The 25,000-nt window shown below is 48.6% G+C and overlaps 2 long non-coding RNA genes across 4 annotated transcripts in view; both read right to left on the reverse strand.

Moving 5' to 3' along the window:
- Positions 1-5,515, reverse strand: part of LOC147997432 (uncharacterized) — a 19,154-nt gene extending 13,639 nt beyond the window's left edge. Inside the window, exon 1 of one of the 2 annotated variants that reach the window (XR_015647872.1) lies at positions 5,261-5,440. This is a non-coding gene — a long non-coding RNA (uncharacterized LOC147997432). Of the gene's footprint in view, positions 1-5,260 lie in introns of both variants that reach the window. The other variant, XR_015647871.1, reaches the window with a different exon arrangement.
- Positions 5,516-24,134: 18,619 nt separating this feature from the next.
- The window catches only part of LOC147997436 (uncharacterized), a 19,153-nt gene continuing 18,287 nt past the window's right edge, over positions 24,135-25,000 (reverse strand). Inside the window, exon 3 of one of the 2 annotated variants that reach the window (XR_015647874.1) lies at positions 24,135-24,377. This is a non-coding gene — a long non-coding RNA (uncharacterized LOC147997436). The remainder of the gene's footprint in view (positions 24,378-25,000) is intronic. The other variant, XR_015647873.1, reaches the window with a different exon arrangement.

The raw sequence follows: 25,000 nt of genomic DNA on the forward strand, positions 1-25,000 counted from the left end.
TGGCAGCGGGTCCCAACGTCCGACGACGCGCCGGACGCGGCCGACCGCCGGTTCCCCCAAATAAGAAGTCCGCCCCCGAGAGCGAGGCCAACCCCGCGGTTCACGGACCCTCGAGAGCCCCGCGGAGGGGGAAGGGGGGGTAGGACGGCTCCCGCGATCTCCACCGGCCGTGGGAACGCTGCCGTGGAAGGGGGGGACGAGGCGGCAACCGCAGACGCCCGAGAGCACGCGGCACGCACCACACGCGACACGACCTCGCCGCGAGAGTGGCCGGGACGTGGACGCGCGTGGGAGGGACGCACACGCGACGGAGGGCACGGGGGAAACGGAGGCGGGTGGGACCGGGAGCCCACCGCCGCCCTTCCAAACCCACCCGTCCCGCGACGACCCCTCGCGGTGAGGGGGGTACCGCGCACGCGGGCGTGTGCACGGCCCTTCCCCGCCACCTGCCACCAGAAACCCAATCTCCCCCACAAGCTCCGCACAGCGGCAGGTCGACAGAGCCCCGTCCCGCGTGATCCCTCCTCGTACTCGGAGCGGGGAGGCGCGGGTCGCGGTAGGCGAGAGAGCAAACGCTGCGCGCAGAAGGCTGAGGTCAGGGCGGGCAGCCGAGGGGACCATCCGGGAGAAGCCCCTCGGAGATCGTAAAGCCCTTTCCGAAGATAGCTAGAGAAGGCAAATTCCTCACTGAGGGCGGGACGAACCCAACACCGACGAGCAGCCAAGGGCTCCGTGCACGCAACGGGAAACGAGCAACAGGCGCGGGACAGAACGGGAAGGACCACGCGCCAGCTGGTGGGGGGTCTGCGGTATCGGCAAAGGTCTCTTTCTCCGGGGTCTTCTTGAGCATTCGCGGACCGGGGGGACCTGCGACAGGTCCCCGCCGAGAGCCAGGCCTCTTCAAGGCGCACACAAAGGAGGAGCCTTGACTTGAGGGAGTCCGGTCTTTAAAAAGGGCCAGCCGCGATCGCTCAGCACCACCCTAACCGCGCAGGGCCCGCGGGTGAAGGCACCAAAAACATAGGCACGGGGTGGGCGCTCACCCAACGGAAGGAGCCTTTTAACCGCACACTCAACTCCTCGACCCCCCCCCTTTCTGTCACCGTGCAGAAAGCCGGCAACTAGGACAAGGGAAAGCGTAAAGGCACAAGCACCATGGAGCACAGGAGGCACGCCGGGGAGCGGGAAGCGCCACCGCCAACTCAGAAGCGGGCACCTTGGTGGTCAAAGCCCGGAACGCTCCAGGAGCACCGCAAGGCTCACACAAAGCAGGGCGCGTGCACACACCATTCGGGAAGGGTATGCACCGCAGCGGGTCTACCACCTTCCCCCGGCACGGGGGAAGAGGGCCGCGAAGCAGTGAACGGCGTGGGGGCAAGCGCCCCCGACACGTCCACAGGGACACCGCGAACCACAGCAACAAGTGTGCGCGGGTCAGCGCTCGTGCCGGACAGCCGCACCCCTGACTTCCACACACCACCCTGCAAAGGAATGGGGAGGAGAGACGAGGGGCCCGCTGGCAGAACGAGAAGAGCGGTCGCCATTCGCGCTGAATGACCATTCGCCATGAATGTCCGTCCCTCGCCTGGCGCGGCTTAGGCCCCGGCCCGAAGAGAACGCGGCAGCACCACATCGATCCAACGGGAGCGAGACACGCCATGCATCGGGAACAACGGGCGTGAGAGCTTTCTAACAACGCACTGGACGGGAATACGAGCGAGAAGAGCGAGAGAGAGCACGGGAAGAAGTCGCTAACACTGCCACACACACAAAAAAAAAAAATTTACCCTTCTCGAGGGCGAGAAAAAAAAGGAAGCGTTGCACTCGGGAGGCACGTGGCGTGGAAGAACGGGACTCAACGGGCAGCGGAGGTTCGGGAACTCCTTCAAAAAAAAAAAAAAATAAAAAATAAAAATAAAAAAATAAAATCCCCTTCGAAGGAGAAAAGGTGCAACTCGGGAGGCACACAGCAGGAAAGAAAGGGACACACCACCAAGCAGCGGAGGTTCGGGAACTCCTTCCAAAAAAAAAAAAAAAAAAAAAAAAAAACAAAAAAAAAAAAAAAAAAAAAAACAAATAAAAAAACCGGTCGGCCGCAGAGGAGCACGCCAGGGGGTCACTAGCACCAAACGGGAAAACCCTTCCAGTCGCACTCGGCACCAACGACTCCTACCGGTAACGGACGACAACCACCACGGGGAAATCGGGAACGCCTGACACGCGGGACGGTTGTCATAAAGCTGCCCCACAGAGCACAGGCAAGCAAGCACGGGAAAGCAGGAAGCGCGTACTCATGGGGGGACGCTAAGCTTCGAGCATCGAAGAGGCCCATGCGCAGAAGAAAAGAGCTAGGGCTGGACAAGCAAACAGCCTTGGTGCAAGCCTCTTCCAACGTCCTTTAATGACAAAAAGAGTCAAAAGGACAGCGTGTCAGCATATATCTCCAGGTACAATAAGGACAGATAGCAAAGATGAAAAGTGTAAAAGACACAGGGATAAACATGACAGGCCACACGGAACGTCTGGAAGTCATGTTCGGTGACGTGTCCCCAAGAGGTCCCCATGTAGAAAGAGAACCGGACCGCAAAGGAACAACTGGTCGACCTTAGAACCCTGAGTGCTCACAGACCGAGGAGGCCATGGTAGATAGCCTGGAACACAGCTTCCCCTCGGCCTCAGAAGTCCATGCTCCCGCTGGCAGGGACCGGGGAGGATCCTGGAAAAAATAAAGTCTCGGAGGCGCCCCCTAGCCGGGACACCTCGGCTCGGAGGGCGGGGACACAGCACCCTCTCGGCCTCAGAGGTCCAGGCTCCCGCTATCAGGGACCGAAGGGACTCCTGGAAAAGAAAAAAAAAAAATCCGTGGCGCCACCTAGCCGGGCCACCTCGGCTCGGAGGCCGGGGACACAGCACCCTCTCGGCCTCAAAAGTGTCTATGGTCCCGCTGGCTGGGACCGAAGGGACTCCTGGAAAAGAAAAAAAAAAAAAACTCCGTGGCGCCCCCTAGCCGGGCCACCTCGGCTCGGAGGCCGGGGACACAGCACCCTCTCGGCCTCAGAGGTCCAGGCTCCCGCTATCAGGGACCGAAGGGACTCCTGGAAAAGAAAAAAAAAAAAAAAAAACTCCGTGGCGCCCCCTAGCCGGGCCACCTCGGCTCGGAGGCCGGGGACACAGCACCCTCTCGGCCTCAGAGGTCCAGGCTCCCGCTATCAGGGACCGAAGGGACTCCTGGAAAAGAAAAAAAAAACTCCGTGGCGCCCCCTAGCCGGGCCACCTCGGCTCGGAGGCCGGGGACACAGCACCCTCTCGGCCTCAGAGGTCCAGGCTCCCGCTATCAGGGACCGAAGGGACTCCTGGAAAAGAAAAAAAAAAAAACTCCGTGGCGCCCCCTAGCCGGGCCACCTCGGCTCGGAGGCCGGGGACACAGCACCCTCTCGGCCTCAGAGGTCCAGGCTCCCGCTATCAGGGACCGAAGGGACTCCTGGAAAAGAAAAAAAAAAAAAAAAAACTCCGTGGCGCCCCCTAGCCGGGCCACCTCGGCTCGGAGGCCGGGGACACAGCACCCTCTCGGCCTCAGAGGTCCAGGCTCCCGCTATCAGGGACCGAAGGGACTCCTGGAAAAGAAAAAAAAAACTCCGTGGCGCCCCCTAGCCGGGCCACCTCGGCTCGGAGGCCGGGGACACAGCACCCTCTCGGCCTCAGAGGTCCAGGCTCCCGCTATCAGGGACCGAAGGGACTCCTGGAAAAGAAAAAAAAAAAATCCGTGGCGCCACCTAGCCGGGCCACCTCGGCTCGGAGGCCGGGGACACAGCACCCTCTCGGCCTCAGAGGTCCAGGCTCCCGCTATCAGGGACCGAAGGGACTCCTGGAAAAGAAAAAAAAAAAAAAAAAACTCCGTGGCGCCCCCTAGCCGGGCCACCTCGGCTCGGAGGCCGGGGACACAGCACCCTCTCGGCCTCAGAGGTCCAGGCTCCCGCTATCAGGGACCGAAGGGACTCCTGGAAAAGAAAAAAAAAACTCCGTGGCGCCCCCTAGCCGGGCCACCTCGGCTCGGAGGCCGGGGACACAGCACCCTCTCGGCCTCAGAGGTCCAGGCTCCCGCTATCAGGGACCGAAGGGACTCCTGGAAAAGAAAAAAAAAAAAACTCCGTGGCGCCCCCTAGCCGGGCCACCTCGGCTCGGAGGCCGGGGACACAGCACCCTCTCGGCCTCAGAGGTCCAGGCTCCCGCTATCAGGGACCGAAGGGACTCCTGGAAAAGAAAAAAAAAAAAAAAAAACTCCGTGGCGCCCCCTAGCCGGGCCACCTCGGCTCGGAGGCCGGGGACACAGCACCCTCTCGGCCTCAGAGGTCCAGGCTCCCGCTATCAGGGACCGAAGGGACTCCTGGAAAAGAAAAAAAAAACTCCGTGGCGCCCCCTAGCCGGGCCACCTCGGCTCGGAGGCCGGGGACACAGCACCCTCTCGGCCTCAGAGGTCCAGGCTCCCGCTATCAGGGACCGAAGGGACTCCTGGAAAAGAAAAAAAAAAAATCCGTGGCGCCACCTAGCCGGGCCACCTCGGCTCGGAGGCCGGGGACACAGCACCCTCTCGGCCTCAAAAGTGTCTATGGTCCCGCTGGCTGGGACCGAAGGGACTCCTGGAAAAGAAAAAAAAAAAAAAAAAACTCCGTGGCGCCCCCTAGCCGGGCCACCTCGGCTCGGAGGCCGGGGACACAGCACCCTCTCGGCCTCAAAAGTGTCTATGGTCCCGCTGGCTGGGACCGGAGAGGAGGGAAGAAATAAAAAAAAAATAAAATAAAATAAAAAATTTAAAAAAAAAAAATTGGAAAAAAAAAAAAAAAATCCGGGACGGGGCCCAAGCCTTCTGGTCGACCTCATCCAGCTGCCACCAACCCCTCCTTGTGTCCCAATAGGTCGTACAGCCACCCTCCTCCCCTGAAGTTCTCCAGGTACAACCTCCTAGCTAGAGATGGTCCCCAGACAGGACGGCGTCTCCGTCGCGCACCCGCCTGCTTGCCTGTCACCCTCTCACCCTGGCCGGCTCACCACAGGCACTTCCCCGTCCTTTGTCACCAACCGGGGGACAGGAGCGTTGCGGAAACTTGTCGCCACTAGGTGTCGCCCGACAGCGATCTCGATCAAGCAAACCAATACAGACTGTCACGCGCCGCCGCCGCCACACACACTCATTCCGTCTCTCCGGAGTGACCTCCCTAGCTCAGGGGGACACTCACCCACGCACAACGGGGCAGGTACCCACCACTTCTCCCGAATGGCACAAACGGTCCCGGTTGTCCCGCCGGAACACAGTGAACGCGGGATGGACTCGGGGCCAACCCCCTCAGGCACCCAGAAAAGGAAAGTAGGACGGAGCGGTGAAAACAGGCCACCTCTAAGTGAAAGGACATGCACTCTCGAATCGGTTAACAATTAGCAAGGAACAGGCACAGTTAGGAAAAGGGAGCGTCCAAACTCCGTCGTGAGGGGAGGGTGGCGGCGACCTCAGTTCCACACCATTTTTAAATGGCTCACTCATTTTTAAAACCCTCCACCGATCCCGATGGGGGGGAGGGGGGGTTGTTGTTGTTCTCTGTTCCTCGCTGCCACCGCCAGCCGGCACTCACCAAACCACACACCTGCCACCCTCTTTGGAAGACTAAACACAGAGAGTAAATTAAAAGAATGGTGGAATGATGGTGGAATGGTTAAAATTCCCGTGATTTGTTTTCACTCTGATCAAAACATACTTATTTTGTGCATTTGCATTCCCTTGTTCACACGTGCCTCTGTGTGTGTGGTGGGGGGAGGGAGGGAGGGAGGGAGGGAGGGAGGGAGGGGGAGGGAGGGAGAAAGAGAGAGAGAGAGAGAGAGAGAGAGAGAGAGAGAGAGAGAGAGAGAGAGAGCCAATTTAAAAAATAAAAACATGGTTAAATACAGCCACTTTGGGAAGATTGCTAGAGAGAATGCAGTCCAGAGTATGGAGGCCAGAGCTCTGGACGCTCTAGACCACAGGTCTCCCATCTCCCATATACCAGGCACCCAGCACCACCATCCCTACTTTGTTTGCTTGTGCGTTTGTTTGCTTGCTTGTTACATTAGTTTCATCCCAAGTTAATAATTATATATTTTTTTTCTATGCACGTATTTAGTTGTGGCAGGGGAACTCCTTCTTTAGGACAGGCAGACTTAGCTAGTTAGTTAGCCAGTCAAAAGTACGTAAAAAATTTATATCAACATAAATATCATTCACTAAGAAATCCTATCTGAAGAAAAAGAAAGAAAGGAAGAAAGAAGGAAGGGAGGGAGGGAGGGAGGGAGAGAGAGAGAGAGAGAGAGAGAGAGAGAGAGAGAAAGAAAGAGGAAAACTGGCAGACTTAGTTTTAGTGTTTTTGTTATTGTTTATTCAAGATATTGTTTCAGGGCTGGAGAGACGGCTCAGCGGTGAAGAGCACTGACTGCTCTTCCAGAGATCCTTAGTTCAAATCCAAGCAACCACATGGTGGCTCACAACCATCTGTAATGGAATCCTCTCCTTGTGTGTTGAAGACAGTGACAGTGTGCTCATAAAATAAATAAACAATAAAAAATATGTTTGAAGATTAAAGAAAAAACTCTCTCTCTCTCTCTCTCTCTCTCTCTCTCTCACACACACACAAATAAACTCTGTAATAAAAATCAATGTGACTTCATGATCAAACTTCTATAGTCAATAGGACTAGAGAGAACACATGTCTGTAAAATAAAAGCAGAACCTTTTCTGCTTTGTTTTGTTTTGCCTCAAGGTACGTTTCTTTTGGTATAGCCCAGGCAGTCATGGAACTTGCTCCGTAGACTTATCTAGCCTCAAGCTCACAGAGGTCCACTCTGCCTGCCTCGGCCACCCACACAGCTCTCTCTGCTGACTATATGTCTGCATGCCAGAAGAGGGCACCAGAACCTAGGAGGACACACCACATGGCTCCTGAGAATCCAGGTTTTGACTTTAAAAAAAAAAAAAAAAAATTCTGACAGCATAGAGGGTAGATATCTGCCTGCCAGGCTCTTCTAGTGCTGTTTAAGGTGGGGTAATAGCCATGTGAAGGAGACAAGGGGAGAGGAAAAATCGATTGGATGAGTAGTGCTGCTGAGATTAAGGAACACACACACACACACACACACACACACACACACACACACACACACACAGAGAGACAGAGACAGAGACAGACAGAGACAGACAGAGACAGTAAGACAAAGAGACAGAGAGAGAGAGATGACAGAGGGACACACCGAGGGAAAGACATCAGGACCAGCTGAATTTCTCAAGAAAAGAAAAGAAGAGAAAGGAAAAATGTTTTCCATATACACAAATCTGTATACATGATTTGTTATAGTGTCCCATTTGGGCACTTTGGATTCAACTGTGGATGGTTGGCAGCCAGCTTGGCTGACACCTGACCTCACCAAGATGGAGGCAGCCGGCCATTAGCCCTGATGTTCCAGGTCACTTCTGTTTCTCCCTTTCCCAGCCTCTAGGGAAACAGAACTTAATTAAACTCAGTTTGCACGTGCAGAAAGGTGAAGAGGCACCCAAAAGCAGCCAGAAGCCTCAGACCATCCACAGCCACATGTTCTCCTTCTGCCTATATTACTTCTAAATGATCGTATTTATTTATTTATTTATTTATTTACTTACTTACTTACTTACTTACTTACTTACTTACTTTTTTTTCTTTCTTTTTTTTCGGAGCTGGGGACAGAACCCAGGGCCTTGCACTTGCTAGGCAAGCGCTCTACCACTGAGCTAAATCCCCAACCCCCTTACTTACTTACTTACTTACTTACTTATTTTTGTCATACTTAAACAATCGTTCGTCCTTGAATTCCTCCTGTATGCCAGGTAGACTTAGTCAGTCAGTCAGTCAGTCAGTCAGTCAGTCATTTAGCCAGGTCAAAATAGTTAAACATAAATATCAATAAAATCAATAAAAATCAAATGCAAACCCAATAGACAGTAAGTAAAATCGAATAAACCAAAAGATACATCATAAGCACAGAGTTTCAGCCGGACATTGAAAAGCAGCAGTTACCGAAGCAGTCTCCCTCCCACACCAACACACACACAGCTCGACCACCACCTTATCTGCACATTTTCAGCTCCTGCTTTCTAGAGTTACCAAGTTTATACACTACAGAGTTTAGCAAAGCAGGCCGGTTCACCGCACCCCCAGGGTCAGAGAACATGCTAGACCAGCTCTAGGGGATGGGCTGGGGGGCAGGGGAGGGTGGGAAGAGGGGAAACAGGCAGACTTAGGTATTCTAGTTTTGTTCATTCAAGATTCCACTTCTCTCTGTTGTAGCCCTGATAGACAGACAGGCAGGCAGGAATATTTGTTTGTTTGGCTTGGGGTTTGGGTTTGGTCCATTTGTTGGTGGATTTTGTTTTGTTTTGTTTCATTTTGTTTTTCGGGAAGTGTGGTGACTTAGTGCCTACACAAGCCAAGGCAGGAAAAATAAATAAGTAAAGATCTCTGAAACACAAATCTGGGGTGGGCTCTAGCATGGCCATGGACACACGCATGCACAGACGCACGCACGCACGCACGCACGCACGCATTGTAGACACGCACTCAAGGACACACTGGATTCTACAATGTTTGGTTTCTGCGTGTGTGTCATACAGAACCTAACAGAATATGTAATGAACTCTGGCAGTGACAGCAGAAACAACCTATGAGAAGGCGTCCTTGCAATATTAAAATGGCAGGCTAGCCAGGTGACAGTTATCTTAACCAATCTGATGTAGGCCTCATTCACACGGCATCTAGGCCTTAACAGTTAATTGTATCTGTTTCTTTATTTTCCTCTTAGGCCATCACATTGTTTTACCTAGACCTTTAACAGCCAGCAGCTACCAGCCTACAGCTACCAGTTTCTTTCTTTTCATAAAGAAACCCTGTCTGAAAAACTAGGGGAGGGAGACAAACAGATTAACAGATCTCTCTCTCTCTCTCTCTCTCTCTCTCTCTCTCTCTCTCGCTCTCTCGCTCTCTCGCTCTCTCGCTCTCTCGCTCTCTCGCTCTCTCGCTCTCTCGCTCTCTCGCTCTCTCGGCGCCTGTGTTTGTGTGTTCAACAGAGGAGGCAATGGCAGATAAATGTCTGCCCCTCCTCTGTAAGCCAGGCCACTCCATTACTGCCTTTCCTTTTTCTTAGTTTGTTTGGTTTATTCCAAGTTAATTGTATCTGTTTCTTTATTTTCCTCCTCATTTCTTTAGTTGAGTCAGGGGTCTTTGCACAAAAGCCCTGGAAATCAGTACCTGGATCAGGTCTGCAGCCTGCTCACAGAGTTCTACCCACCTTCACCTCTCAAGTGATGCAATCAAAGACATGCAGCACCACACCTGGCTTCTTTTCACATGTACATTTACTTTAGTTCCAATGCTCATTCAGGTCTGAGAGACGGGGGAGGGAAGGAGGGAAGAGAGACAGAGAGTGACAGAGAAACAGTTGACAGAGAGGGAGAATTGTAGGTTAATTATGTTCGGTCTCCTCAATCACGGTCTACTGGTCGCCATCGTGGCAACCATGCCCCGCAACCCTACCTTCGGTAAGATCAAGCATAATGGCGGCAACCATATAATTCCTGCTTAGTCGCACTGAACACTCCGGTCATCACTACCTGTGGAGAATTGTAAGGGGGCTCCTCTGGTCTAGAGAGTAGTACCCTTGAATGAAATGAGGATCACAGCAAGCATTATTTGTTTTGAGATATAAGATGTGGAAAGAACTATATGTGTGGATTTACAGACAGACAGACAGACAGACAGACAGACAGACAGAGAGGACAGGATAGGACAGGACAGGACAGGACAGGACAGGACAGGACAGGACAGGAGAAAAAAACAAGAACACAAACAAAAACTCAAAATGGAAGTCCGGTTCCAAATAGTCTCTGTCTGCCCTGTCGCTCTAGTGTTGGTGGTCCAGGTTATAAAAGCTTATACATGGGTGGGTGCGGGAAGTGCTGCTGGGTGTTCAGTTCAGGTCCAAGATTATTGCGGGTAACTAGACAACAAAGAAAGCAGTTAGACTGACTTCAACAGTGTTCGGTTTCTGAGTGTGTTATCACACAGAAGAGCCTAACAGAATATGTAATGAATTCTGGCAGCAACAGCAGAAACAACCAATGAGAAAGTGTCCTTATAATATTAGCAACTGCAACAAAATGGCAGACTAGCCAGCTAACAGTTCCCTAGCCATTAACTCATCTGACATAGGCCTTCTTCACGTTGCATCTAGATAGGTCTTCCTATCTTCCTCTCCAGTGCTGAGACCAAAGTGAGATCAAAGTCATGCATCACCATGGGTGCCTTCCTTTTCATTTCTTTTCTTTCATCCTAGGAAGTGAGTGTGTGTGTGTGTGTGTGTGTGTGTGTGTGTGTGTGTGTGTGTGTGTAAAGAGAGAGAGAAGGAGGGGGGGAGAGAGAGAGAGAGAGCTTTAGAGAGAGAGAGCTTTAGAGAGAGAGAGAGCTTTAAAATCAGCACTCAAGCCTTTTCTCTTCCTATCCCTATCCCAATCCCCCCCCCAAACCAGCAGCAAAGCCACCAGCACTCGAGAGACAGAGGAAGATGAAATCTCTAGTCTGAGAAACAAGAGGAGGTAGATAAACATACCCCCCCCCCCTCTCCTTCATAATTTGTTAAAGTGTTCCCTTTGTGTTGTGTGGACTCTACTTTATTAAGCAAGTTTCACATCGTACTATCTCCAAAGAGGAGTCAACAGTCTCTTGGCGTGCAGGCAGTTGTTGCCTGCTTTAAATATTTTTTGGTGTGTTTGTTTGTTTGTTTGTTTGTTTGTTTGTTTGTTTCAAAACCGAGGGCCTGCCTGCATTCAACAGATCCAAACCCAGTTCTCAGAGGGGAAAATGGAGTCAAGTCCGAAGTCACTGGCATTTAGGTCATCGGCCATTGACAGTCATAGGAGATGGGAATATCCCATGGAGACTCACCTGGGTATGCATCAACCACATCTAAGGGCAGGCCTGGGTTAGTACGGGGTGGTGGATGGGGAGGAAGGATCTGGAAAGAGCTTTGCGATGGGAAACTATGATCAGAATGTTGCACAGAAAACAAAATTTGTATTTAAAAAGAAAAAAAAAAAAGGCTATCCAAAAAAATCTATCCAAAAATGAAAGGAAACAAAACAAAACAAAACAAAACAAAACAAAACAAAACCGACAGCAGAACTTTACTAACTGCAAATGCTCCATCTCCCTGTATCCAACCACTCCACTCCCAGATAGGTAGATGATAGTTTGCACTTCTGTCCCAGTCGGGTTAAGAAAAGGGGAACCACCTCTGTGGAGAGCCATCTCTCCAGCCCTTGACAAGCTTTATTTAACTAAACATTAAACATGAATCAGAAACGCCAAACCCTGTACATATATGGTCCAGATTCACCCTTACTTAGAAATCCCCGAGCTGGCAGGGCGAGGCTGGGAATTGAGAGTGAGCAAAAAGGGAGTCTGCCTCTTTCCCCCAGGGTGTGCTATCAACTCCATTACCATTTCCAAACAGCTGGGTGTGAGTCTAACTAAGGTTTCCTTCAGTCAGACATTTGCCAGGAGCCGGAGCCCTGACAGGACAGCGAGAGCGATGATCAGACATCATTTCACAGTGAAATCATCACTCGCTGATTTCAGGCAGAAAACTTTAGAAAACTCTAAACTCTAAAGAGGCACTGAAGCGTGCTAGGGCAGCAGCAGTACTTCCCCGACTGACCTTCAGGGACCTGCATATTCTCCAGCCCCGCCCCACCCCACCCCCTCTCAGCTAGCTCCTGTCCACCCCTCCCCCTCCCCCCACATACAGGGAGGAGGCCTTGTGTGTGTGGGGGGGGGGGGGGCGGCAGCGGGAAGATGCAACTCTCTCTTGAGAGAGAGTTCGGGTCTCCCAAACAAATACATAACTAGAAACTTCATTTATTTACTTTATTTCATCGAGCATACCGTGGAAGAGGGAAAAGGAACAGGGAAGCTAGGCCAACTGGTCGAGCTCCTCCTTTCGTTTTGTTTCAAAAAGGAAAGGAAAAGCCAAAGAACCCCCTCTTTTTGGTGAAAGGAACAGAATGGTGAAAGTTGAAACATCGGCTCGCCACTTAATACTTTGGCTTTTAATAAAAGGGACAGCAGATCGACTTCCGAGTTGATTAAGAGAGAGAGAGAGAAAGAGAGAGAGAGAGAGAGAGAGAGAGAGAGAGAGAGAGAGAGAGAGAATAAAAACCACAAAAAAAAACGTTTTGTCGACCAGCCTCCTTTTAAACCTCTGTTACACAGGAAGACTGGTCAACCTCATTCCCCCCTCCCCCCACTCACACACACACCCCTCCCCCTCCACGGAGAGGTTTAATGAGAGAAGAAAGGTAGAAGAAGAGAGTAAAGGCCAGTCATGAGCACGTGGAGAGAATTTGGGAGGGGAATGGGGAGAGAAGGGACAAAGGGGAAGAGGGGAAGAGAGGAAGAGCAAAAGAGCAAAGAGAGGAGCAAAGAGAGCCAACCTCATATTTTATTTTTTTTTTAAAGATTTATTTATTTTATTTATGCGTAAGAGTACACTGTAGCTATTTTCAGACACACCAGAAGAGAGCATCAGATCCCATTACAGATGGTTGTCAGCCACCTTGTGGTTGCTGGTAATTGAACTCAGGACCTCTGGGAGAAATTTGTGTGTGTGTGTGTGTGTGTGTGTGTGTGTGTGTGTGTGTGTGTGCCCGTTAGTTTAAAAATCTGCTGTAGACCTCCCTTTTAATATCTGTTTAACAAATATTTTTACCATATTTAAATTTTATTTATTTTATTTTACTTAAAAATAATAATGAATAAAGAGTCAATGTGAATAAACAATAAAACAAAAATCAAGGTGATCGGGGTTGGGGATTTAGCTCAGTGGTAGAGCGCTTGCCTAGCAAGAGTAAGGCCCTGGGTTCGGTCCCCAGCTCCGAAAAAAAGAAAAAAGAAAAAAAAAAATAAAATCAAGGTGATCAACAGATACCGACGACTGACATGGAAAAAAGTTAATAGATCGCCATAAAAACAGAGTAAGTGCGATGTAAACAATAAAACAGATGGGATGGAGAGATGGCTCAGCGGTTAAGAGCACTGACCGCTCTCCCAGAGGTCCTGAGTTCAAATCCCAGCAACCACATGGTGGCTCACAACCATCTGTAATGAGATCTGATGCCCTCTTCTGGTGTGTCTGAAGACAGCTACAGTGTACTCACATGCGTTAAATAAATAAATTAAAAAAAAAAAAAGAAAACAATAAAGCAGAAATTAAGACGAGGGACACAGAAGGACAAGGGAGATAAAACAATTAAATGTTAACAGACATAAAGTGGGAACGACGGGGTTGGGGATTTAGCTCTGTGGTAGAGTGCTTGCCTAGCAAATGCAAGGCCCTGGGTTCAGTCCCCAGCTCTGAAAAAAGAAAAAAGAAAAAAGAAAAAAAAAGAAAAGCGGGAACGAGAGGAAGGGCAAATATAGACGACTGAAACGAAATGATGGAATAAATTTATAAAATAATAATAAAGTACGAGTAAATACGAATAAATGGCAAACTGGACTTTAATAAATGTTTAAATCAAGGTGAATGACAAATACAATTTAGACAAAAAGGTTTTGAAAAATGAAAAGAAATAGAAAGCATATATGAATCAATAACAAGACTGAAGTCACAATGGCCTTTGAAGTGACACGGACGACAAACGTGAAAAACATAAATGAAATAATTTCGACAGCCACGGACATTCACATGGTGTGTTGGGAAACACCGCAGTCTTTATTTGGCGAGTAAAAACGCCTCGGGGAACTCTGTACATAGGAGGCTGGGAGCATGAATCACTCTATCTATCTATCTATCTATCTATCTATCTATCTATCTATCTTTTTTTTTTTATTTTTCTCTCCCTTACATCTTCCCACCATACCATACGTTTCTCCTTATACAAATCCATAGATTTATATATGTTCTTAATTTCATTTTTTTCCTCTGCCACACAGCCCACCACACAGAACCTCTAGATCTCGGGATCCCCTTCTGCCAGCACCAGTGGCAAGGGCACAGCTCCCCAGAGAATTAACTCGATCCGAACATAAGCGCGACAAGAAATTAAAAGTTAAATCGGAAGTGAAACTGAAAATGAAATTTTGGCCGAAAATAAAATAAAATGAAAGGTATAAGTTTTGTGACAATCAAATCATAAATCCCAATTGGGCAAAAAATAAAATTACAAAGTCAAAATTTTGTCCAGTCCACTGTGCTCCTGTGGAATCCCTCCCTGGAACTTGCTCGGTAGAGTAGTCTAGTCCCAAACTCACAGAGGTCTGCCCTGCCTTTCTCTGAAACCTACAGAGCCAGTCAAAACCTACAATCCTTTGTTGTTTGTTTGGCAGTTTGGCAGTTTGTTTGTTCCTGGACAAAAATGTGGGCTCTCTCTGATTCCTATATGTCTGCATGCCAGAAGAGGGCACCAGAACATAAGAGGACACACCACACAGCTCCTGAGAATCCAGAGGGTTTTTTTTGTTTTGTTTGTTTTGTTTGTTTTTTCTTCCTCTTTTCTTTTTTTCCGGAGCTGGGGACCTTGCTCTTCCCAGGGCCTTGCGCTTGCTAGGCAAGCGCTCTACCACTGAGCTAAATCCCCAACCCCGAGAATCCAGGTTTTTGACCAAAACAAAAAACAACAACAGGGGCTGGAGAGATGGCTCAGCGGTTAAGAGCACTGACTGCTCTTCCAGACGTCCTGAGTTCAATTGCCAGCAACCACATGGTGGCTCACAACCATCTGTAATGAGATCTGATTGATCTCTTCTGGTGTGTCTGAAGATAACTGCAGCATACTCAGATAAATAAAAAACAAATCTAAAAAAATTAAAAACAACAACAAAAAACACAAAAACAAACAAACAAACAAAACCCCCAAAACTAACAACCTAGAGGGTAGATATCTGCCTGCCCAGGTCTTCTAGTGCTATTTAAGGCTTCCTGTAGATAATAAAGCTTGTGTATCTTTTATCCAGGAACAGAATCATCAAGGCAGGGTAGGAGAGAAGCCCTGTTTGGGATTAAACGTTTCTACAACGTAACAGGAGGAGGCGGAGGGAGAGGGGCTCCTCAGACATAAATCTAAAATAGTACAATGGATCATTTTGAAGGCGTGTGGGTGAGGGTGACTGGAGACAGAGTTTTTCTCTGAGTGAGTGTGGAACTCACTGTCCCTGAGCTCAGCCTGTGATGAGAGAGAGAGAGAGAGAGAGAGAGAGAGAGAGAGAGAGAGAGAGAGAGAGAGACAGGGATCGAATTTTCTGTGTCTCTCTGTCTCTGTCTGTCTGTCTCTCTCTCTCTGTGTCTGTCTCTCTCTCTGTCTCCCTGTCTCTGTCTCTCTTCCTCTCTCTGTCTCTCTGTCTCTCTCTGTCTCTGTCTCTCCCCCCTCCCCCATGCGTGTGTTTGTGTGTTCAACAGAGGAGGCAATGGCAGATAAATGTCTGCCCCTCCTCTGTAAGCCAGGCCACTCCATTACTGCCTTTCCTTTTTCTTAGTTTGTTTGGTTTATTCCAAGTTAATTGTATCTGTTTCTTTATTTTCCTCCTCATTTCTTTAGTTGAGTCAGGGGTCTTTGCACAAAAGCCCTGGAAATCAGTACCTGGTTCAGGTCTGCAGCCTGCTCACAGAGTTCTACCCACCTTCACCTCTCAAGTGATGCAATCAAAGACATGCAGCACCACACCTGGCTTCTTTTCACATGTACATTTACTTTAGTTCCAATGCTCATTCAGGTCTGAGAGACGGGGGAGGGAAGGAGGGAAGAGAGACAGAGAGTGACAGAGAAACAGTTGACAGAGAGGGAGAATTGTAGGTTAATTATTGTTCGGTCTCCTCAATCACGGTCTACTGGTCGCCATCGTGGCAACCATGCCCCGCAACCCTACCTTCGGTAAGATCAAGCATAATGGCGGCAACCATATAATTCCTGCTTAGTCGCACTGAACACTCCGGTCATCACTACCTGTGGAGAATTGTAAGGGGGCTCCTCTGGTCTAGAGAGTAGTACCCTTGAATGAAATGAGGATCACAGCAAGCATTATTTGTTTTGAGATATAAGATGTGGAAAGAACTATATGTGTGGATTTACAGACAGACAGACAGACAGACAGACAGACATACAGACAGAGAGGACAGGATAGGACAGGACAGGACAGGACAGGACAGGACAGGACAGGAGAAAAAAACAAGAACACAAACAAAAACTCAAAATGGAAGTCCGGTTCCAAATAGTCTCTGTCTGCCCTGTCGCTCTAGTGTTGGTGGTCCAGGTTATAAAAGCTTATACATGGGTGGGTGCGGGAAGTGCTGCTGGGTGTTCAGTTCAGGTCCAAGATTATTGCGGGTAACTAGACAACAAAGAAAGCAGTTAGACTGACTTCAACAGTGTTCGGTTTCTGAGTGTGTTATCACACAGAAGAGCCTAACAGAATATGTAATGAATTCTGGCAGCAACAGCAGAAACAACCAATGAGAAAGTGTCCTTATAATACTAGCAACTGCAACAAAATGGCAGACTAGCCAGCTAACAGTTCCCTAGCCATTAACTCATCTGACATAGGCCTTCTTCACGTTGCATCTAGATAGGTCTTCCTGTCTTCCTCTCCAGTGTGTGTGTGTGTGTGTGTGTGTGTGTGTGTGTGTGTGTGTGTGTGTGTGTGTGTAAAGAGAGAGAGAAGGAGGGGGGGAGAGAGAGAGAGAGAGCTTTAGAGAGAGAGAGCTTTAGAGAGAGAGAGAGCTTTAAAATCAGCACTCAAGCCTTTTCTCTTCCTATCCCTATCCCAATCCCCCCCCCCAAACCAGCAGCAAAGCCACCAGCACTCGAGAGACAGAGGAAGATGAAATCTCTAGTCTGAGAAACAAGAGGAGGTAGATAAACATACCCCCCCCCCTCTCTCCTTCATAATTTGTTAAAGTGTTCCCTTTGTGTTGTGTGGACTCTACTTTATTAAGCAAGTTTCACATCGTACTATCTCCAAAGAGGAGTCAACAGTCTCTTGGCGTGCAGGCAGTTGTTGCCTGCTTTAAATATTTTTTGGTGTGTTTGTTTGTTTGTTTGTTTGTTTGTTTCAAAACCGAGGGCCTGCCTGCATTCAACAGATCCAAACCCAGTTCTCAGAGGGGAAAATGGAGTCAAGTCCGAAGTCACTGGCATTTAGGTCATCGGCCATTGACAGTCATAGGAGATGGGAATATCGTCCTTTCTCCAATGGAGACTCACCTGGGTATGCATCAACCACATCTAAGGGCAGGCCTGGGTTAGTACGGGGTGGTGGATGGGGAGGAAGGATCTGGAAAGAGCTTTGCGATGGGAAACTATGATCAGAATGTTGCACAGAAAACAAAATTTGTACTTAAAAAAAAAAAAGGCTCCCGATATCTATCCAAAAATGAAAGGAAATAAAAACCGACATCAGAACTTTACTAACTGCAAATGCTCCATCTCCCTGTATCCAACCACTCCACTCCCAGATAGGTAGATGATAGTTTGCACTTCTGTCCCAGTTGGGCTGTCGAGGTTAAGGAAAGGGGAACCACCTCTGTGGTTATGTGATCCACACACGAAATAAAAAAAAAGGAGCGGATAAACGTGCCTGGCATTTTAAGATGCTCAATTTCTTTGCAAGCTTCATTTCGTTTCATTCTTTTAAAGGTTTACTTATTTATTTTCACTTACATTGAGTACACTAAAGCCCTTTTCATATACACAGGGCAGTAGAGTGCATGGGATATCCCTTTGCAGAGGGTTGTGAGCCACCATGTGGTTTCTGTGGAATCGAACTCAGGACCTCTGGAAGAGCAGAGCGGTGAGTGCTCTTAACCTCGGAGCCATCTCTCCAGCCCTTGACAAGCTTTATTTAACTAAACATTAAACATGAATCAGAAACGCCAAACCCTGTACATATATGGTCCAGATTCACCCTTACTTAGAAATCCCCGAGCTGGCAGGGCGAGGCTGGGAATTGAGAGTGAGCAAAAAGGGAGTCTGCCTCTTTCCCCCAGGGTGTGCTATCAACTCCATTACCATTTCCAAACAGCTGGGTGTGAGTCTAACTAAGGTTTCCTTCAGTCAGACATTTGCCAGGAGCCGGAGCCCTGACAGGACAGCGAGAGCGATGATCAGACATCATTTCACAGTGAAATCATCACTCGCTGATTTCAGGCAGAAAACTTTAGAAAACTCTAAACTCTAAAGAGGCACTGAAGCGTGCTAGGGCAGCAGCAGTATTTCCCCGACTGACCTTCAGGGACCTGCATATTCTCCAGCCCCGCCCCACCCCACCCCCTCTCAGCTAGCTCCTGTCCACCCCTCCCCCTCCCCCCACATACAGGGAGGAGGCCTTGTGTGTGGGGGGGCGGCGGGGAGATGCAACTCGCTCTTTTTTTTTTCCTTTTCTTTTTTTCTTTTCTTTCTTTCTTTCTTTCTTTCTTTCTTTTTTTTTTTTTTCTTTTTTTTTTTTCTTTTTCCGTAGCTGGGGACCGAACCCAGGGCCTTGCGCTTGCTAGGCAAGCGCTCTACCACTGAGCTAAATCCCCAACACCCGCAACTCTCTCTTGAGAGATAGTTCGGGTCTCCCAAACAAATACATAACTAGAAACTTCATTTGTTTACTTTATTTCATCGAGCATACCGTGGAAGAGGGAAAAGGAACAGGGAAGCTAGGCCAACTGGTTTTGTTTCAAAAAGGAAAGGAAAAGCCAAAGAACCCCCTCTTTTTGGTGAAAGGAACAGAATGGTGAAAGTTGAAACATCGGCTCGCCACTTAATACTTTGGCTTTTAATAAAAGGGACAACAGATCTCCCTCCTATTTGGTTAAAAAAAAAAAAAAGGAATTAAAACACCACAAAAACGTGCTGTCAGCCAGATTCCCTTTAAACCTCCGTTATACAGGAAGACGGGTTTTTTTTAAGCATCATTTTAAATATATAAATATGTATTTGTGTGTGTGTGTGTGTGTGTGTGTGTGTGTGTGTGTGTGTGTGTGTCCGTCCGTCCGTCCGTCCGTCCGTCCGTCAGTCAGTCAGTCAGTCAGTGTCTTCTGTATGGAGAGGATGTGCTGACTCTGAAGCTATGATCTAGACACTTTTTTTTTTTTTTTAAAGATTTATTCATTTATTATATATAAGTACACTGTAGCTGTCTTCAGATACACCAGAAGAGGGCTTCGGATCTCTTTACAGATGGTTGTGAGCCACCATGTGGTTGCTGGGAATTGAACTCAGGACCTCTGGAAGAGTAATCGGGTGCTCTTAACCGCTGAGCCATCTCTCCAGCCCTAGACACTTTCTAAATCACAGTTAAAAAGTTTTTAATAACTGTGTGAAGGAGACAGGTAGGGGTGTGTGTGTGTGTGTGTGTGTGTGTGTGTGTGTGTGTGTGTGTGTGTGTGTGTGTATGCATGCATGCATGTGGGGGGGAGGGGAGGCTTTGATATCAGCACTCAAGCTTTTTTACTTCCTATCCCAATCTCCCCAAACTACCATCAAAGCAGCACTAGGGAGGCAGAGAAAGGTGAATCTGAGAGTTTCAGTCCTTCCCGCCCTACAGACGAATACAGAGAAACCCAGTCTGAGAAACTAGGGGAGGGGGGAGGGGGAGAGAAAGAGAGAGAGAGAGAGAGAGAGAGAGAGAGAGAGAGAGAGAGAGAGAGATCAAATTCTCTTGTGTCTGTCTCTGTTTTTCTCTATTCTCTCTCTCTCTCTCTCTCTCTCTCTCTCTCTCTCTCTCTCTCTCGTTGTGTGTGTGTGTGTGTGTGTGTGTGTGTGTGTGTGTGTGTGTGTTTGTTTGTTTGTTTGTTTCAAAACCCAGAGCCTGTCTGTAACAGATCTAAACACAGTTCTTGAAGGGGAAAATGGAAACAATTCCATAGTCTCTGGCAATGAAGTCATGTCCCATTGAAAACCACAGGAGAGGGGAATATTGTCCTCAACTAGGCATATATCAACCAGTATTTCACAGGCAGACCTTCAGGGAGGTGCAGATTCACCAGCCCTACCCTCCCTCCCATCCCCCCAGCATCCCTGCTCATCTCCTGTCCACCATTTGTTGATTCATTGTTGCTGTTGCTGTTGCTGTTGCTGTTGCTGTTGCTGTTGCTGTTGCTGTTGTTGTTGTTGTTGTTGTTGTTGTTGTTGTTGTTGTTGTTCCTGGTGTGAAGAACACTGTGAGGTAGCCTTCCTCTAATAAACCCTCTGGTCTTTAGGGATCCTTCACCCACTCACTCTCTGCCAGACTGAGTTCACAGCAGAAAACGCGTTTTTGAGAGAAACATGTTCCTGGTCCTGTGTGCCCATATTGAGGGAGGCATGAGAAAGGGATAACAAGGAAGGGAGACCCGGCAGTGGTAGGGGGCTGGGATGGGGTCGGGGGTGGGTGTCCTAGCTTGCTAATCCAACTGACCCACTTGCTGTGTAAATAAATATTTTGCATTCTGTGTCCCTTGTTTGATTTCTCACTAAATTCCAGATTGTCAATCTCCCTGTGTCGATTGCACAAGAACCCAAATGGGGATGCTGGGTGGTGAGCTGATTCCTCCCTAGAACACCTGTGCACTCTCTCATAGTCTCTAAGCTCCTTGCTGGACTCTTTTGGGCTTGGACCTGGCTGTCTGTAAGCCAGGAAGGAAGGAAGGAAGGAAGGAAGGAAGGAAGGAAGGAAGGAAGGGAGAGAGGGAGGGAGGGAGGGAGGGAGGGAGGGAGGGAGGGAGGGAACAGGCCTCAGTTGAGAATCCCAATTTTCTAGTTCACTGCATCTGATGGCTGGCTGACCCTTCCAGGTGAATTGTATTTTTTTTTCCTTTTCACTCCTTTATTTGAGTCAGGGGTGTCTGCACATAGACCTGGAAATCAGTACCTAGATCAGGCCTGCCTGCCTGCCTGCCTGCCTGCCTGCCTGCCTGCCTGCCTGCCTGCCTGCCTGCCTTCCTCTATCTCACAGAGACACAGTTCTAAACACCTCTGCCTCTTGAATGATGGAAATAAAGACATGCACGAACACCTGGCTTCCTTTCATTGTACATTTAGCCTAATTTCAGTTTTATTCATGTCTGGGAGGGAGACTTGCTTGTGTGCTGTAGTTCAATTCCTTTCACTGTGTGGTTTCCCCACCACCTTGGCCACCATGCCACGTGGAAGAGAAGAAGAGATGAACCATATTGTTGGCACCCATATAACAAACACTTGGTTGCTTCCTCTGAGCCCTCTGAGTATCCTTACATCTCTGTATTTTAAAGTGGTTTTGTTTTGTTTTTTATTGCTGTCAAACTCTCTCTCTCTCTCTCTCTCTCTCTCTCTCTCTCTCTCTCTCTCTCTGTGTGTGTGTGTGTGTGTGTGTGTGTGTGTGTGTGTGTGTGTGTGTATTTTTTTTCTTCTCCCAGAGCTGAGGACTGAACCCAGGTCCTTGAGCTTGCTAGGCAAGGACTCTACCACTGAGCTAAAACCCCAACCCCTACCTCTGTGTTTTAAAAAGTAGACTCTGGAGCAATACCGGGCAGGTCTCCAAGGCGGGTCCTTCGCTTTATTTTATTCTTTTTGTTTTTAATTGTTAAAGATTTGTTTGTTTGTTTGTTTGTTTGTTTGTTTTATGTCTATTCGAGTACCCTGTAGGTGTCTTCAGACACCCCAGAAGAGGGCATGATTGACAATTACAGATGGTTGCAAGCCGCCATGTGTTGGCTGGGTATTGAACTCAGGACCGCTGTAAGAGCAATCAGTGCTCTTAACGACGGTGCCATCTCTCCATCCACCTACTTTATTTTATTCTCTATGCTCTCTTGTGCGAGTCAAGGTCAAGCAGGCAAGAAACACCCAAACAGATTGGTCCATCACCACTTTCTGAATTCTTTTTGTTGTTGATGTCAGGGATGTAAAGCAAGTTTACCCATGAAGAATTGTAAGGGAGTCCTTCTGATTTAGAGAATAGCAGCCTTGAAATGAAATGAGAATCACAACAAGCATTTGTCTTATTGTTTTTGTTTTTTTCTTCCTTTTTCTTCGGAGCTGAGGACCGAACCCGGGGCCTTGTGCTTCCTAGGCAAGCGGTCTACCACTGAGCTAAATCCCCAACCCCTACATTTGTCTTAAAGTCTGAAAAACACAAAACAAAACAAAACAAAACAAAACAAAACAAAACAACAACAACAACAACAACAACAACAACAACAACCAAGAACAAACCATGAGACCGCAGAAATCCTCAGGCGGAGGAGTAAGGAGCTAGTTTTTATTGGTTAGGGTATTATTTGGTCGGGTGGGGGTAGGGGTGGGGGTGGGGGTGGGGGTGTTGTCCTTCCTACATCTCTCTTGCATGAATGAGCTGAACATTACTTAAGCTTGTGTCCAAAACTGTCCATTTTTTAGATTGATCCCAGGAGGGAGGGAGCGAGCCGGGGATACAGCACACCCTCTCTGGCCTCAGAGGTCCAGGCTCCCGCTGGCAGGGCCCGAAGGGACTCCTGGGGGGAAAAAAAAAAAAGTCTCCGAGGCACCACCTAGCCGGTTTTATTCTTGAAGAAAAGCAAACATACATAATGGAATAAGGGAAAGAAAAAACCCTGTTTTCTATATACACAAGCAGTCGTAATTTGTTATAGTGTCCCCTTTGCGTAGTTTGGATTCGATGACTTTATTTTATCAAGCAAGTTTTAAACAGCGGTAACTCCAAAGAGGAGTCAACAGCCCCTTTAAGTGCAGTCAGTCATTGACCCTTTGGTCTGTCTGTCTGTCTGTCTGTCTGTCTGTTTCAAAACGAGGGAGGGCCTGCCTGCCTGCCTGCCTGCCTGCCTGCCTGCCTGCCTGCCTGCCTGCGTGCCTGCATCAGATCTAAATACAGTTCTCAGAGGGGAAGACAGAGACAAGTCAGAAGTCACTAGCACTCAATGGACGACCACCAACCTAAGGGCAGGCCTAGGGTAGAATTTGATGGACGGACGGACGGACAGACGGACGGACGGACGGATGGACAGATGGACAGAAAGGATCTAGGAGGAGCTTTGGGAAAGATGAAAAGCCTCCATTTCCCCCCAAAAGAACGAGCCCCAACAGCTGGGCTCTTCGAGATGAGTTATAAGGGGAACCACACATACAGTTTTGTATCACACATACAGTTTGTCATCATCCGTCAATACCAGGTAGACTTTTCAACGTATGTAGGTAGCTGTTGTCAGGTCAGTCCTTTACTAAGCCTCATGTAAGCTCTGCAGGGTAAGCCTCAGGAATTCATCTGTGCGTCCCGCAGGGTATGCTTTCTTGCTTTGTTAAAGGCTAGACTTTGGTTGCTGTCTGTCTGTCTGTCTGTCTGTCTGTCTGTCTGAATGAATGAGCGAGGGAATGAACGAATGAGGAGGGGATGCACATGCCTATGGTTTTAAGATGCTTAATTTCTTTACAAGGTTTATTTATTTAAACATTAAACATTGGGGTTGGGGATTTAGCTCAGTGGTAGAGCGCTTGCCTAGGAAGCACAAGGCCCTGGGTTCGGTCCCCAGCTCCGAAAATAAAATAAAATAAAATAAAATAAACATTAAACATTAATCGGAAATAATGGAGTCAGCAGTTAAGAGTTCTGAATGTGTTCTTCCAGAGGTCCTGAGTTCTATTCCCATGGTGGCTCACAACCCTCTGTTATGGGATCGATCTGCTGTGTGTCCGAAGACAGCTGCAGTGTGCTGTTTGTAGGGTAAAGAAAAAAATACTAAAGAAGAAAAAAAAAAAGAGAGAGAAAAAGTTAGAAGCACCAAGTCAAGTCATGTAAATATTGCCCACATTCGGATTTAGACATGCCTGAGCTGTCAGGGCGAGGCTGGCTGAGAGCGAATCAGTGAACGATCGGACTCTTCCTCTCTCTGTGAGGGTGTGTCATGAACTCTATTACCATTTCCAAAGAGTTAGGTATGCTGGAGCGAAGTGGACCGGAAAGCCAAGGGAGGAGAGGTATGCCTACACGAGTCCACCCAACCCCCCCGCCCCCCCCCCAGGGAGACATCCTCGAGTGGTGGGGGGAGGGGCGAAGGTGTGGAGGGATAATTTCCAACAAATAAATCCCAACAAATAAATTACTAGAGACTTGATTCATTGATTTACTTTAAATTTATTGAGTGTATCGGGAAAGAGGGAAAATGGGTCAAGGAGGAAGGGAGGGAGGGAGGGAGGGAGGGAGGGAGGGAGGGAGGGAGGGAGGGAGGGAGGGAGAGAGGGATATCTTTTCCTCCAAATCGGCTGGTATGTAGTCTCAGTGCGTCAGAAAAAAGACTGCTTCTGGCCTCCTTTCTGATTACCCCAAGGCAGTCTGGTCACCGTGCTGTAATAGAAAGGGAAACCACAGTCAAGTCATGGGAGCGAGCGAGCAAGCAAGCAAAAATCATAAACAAAAGCAAAAACACGTCTGTTAAGTTGAGCAGAGCAGAGCAGAGCAGAGCAGAGTAGGGCAAAGCAATACAAGGTCACATTCCACAAAGGCTGATATAGTCTGCCATCTTGGTCTACAGAGTGAAAAGTAGAAGGAGAAAATGAATATCGCTTTGTGTGTCACAAAGTTTTTAAGTTGTAAGGAACATTGCAGGGCTAAACCTTCAAATCCTCAAACCACCCAACCCAAGCTTTCCTCCTCCTCCTCCTCCTCCTCCTCCTCCTCCTCCTCCTCCTCCTCACCCCCCATTGCCCCCCCCCCGTGTGGTGTGTGTGTGTGTGTGTGTGTGTGTGTGTGTGTTTGCGCACGAGCTCGAGCTCGGGCACGCATTTCTTTCACTGCACAACCATCATTGGAGGACGTTTAAATAAACACGAATGAATCAGACAGGCAGACAGACAGGGGCCCATAATGGATCCCTACAACTCGGTGGTGGTGGTGGTGGTGGTGGTGGTGGTGGTGGTGGTGGTGGTGGTGGTGGTGGTGGTGGTGGTGGTACACACCGATTTGTTGAC

This window comes from Rattus norvegicus, unplaced genomic scaffold, assembly GCF_021556685.1.
Source record: "Rattus norvegicus strain SHRSP/BbbUtx unplaced genomic scaffold, alternate assembly SHRSP_T2T unassigned-0000150, whole genome shotgun sequence".
Lineage (NCBI taxonomy): Eukaryota > Metazoa > Chordata > Mammalia > Rodentia > Muridae > Rattus > Rattus norvegicus.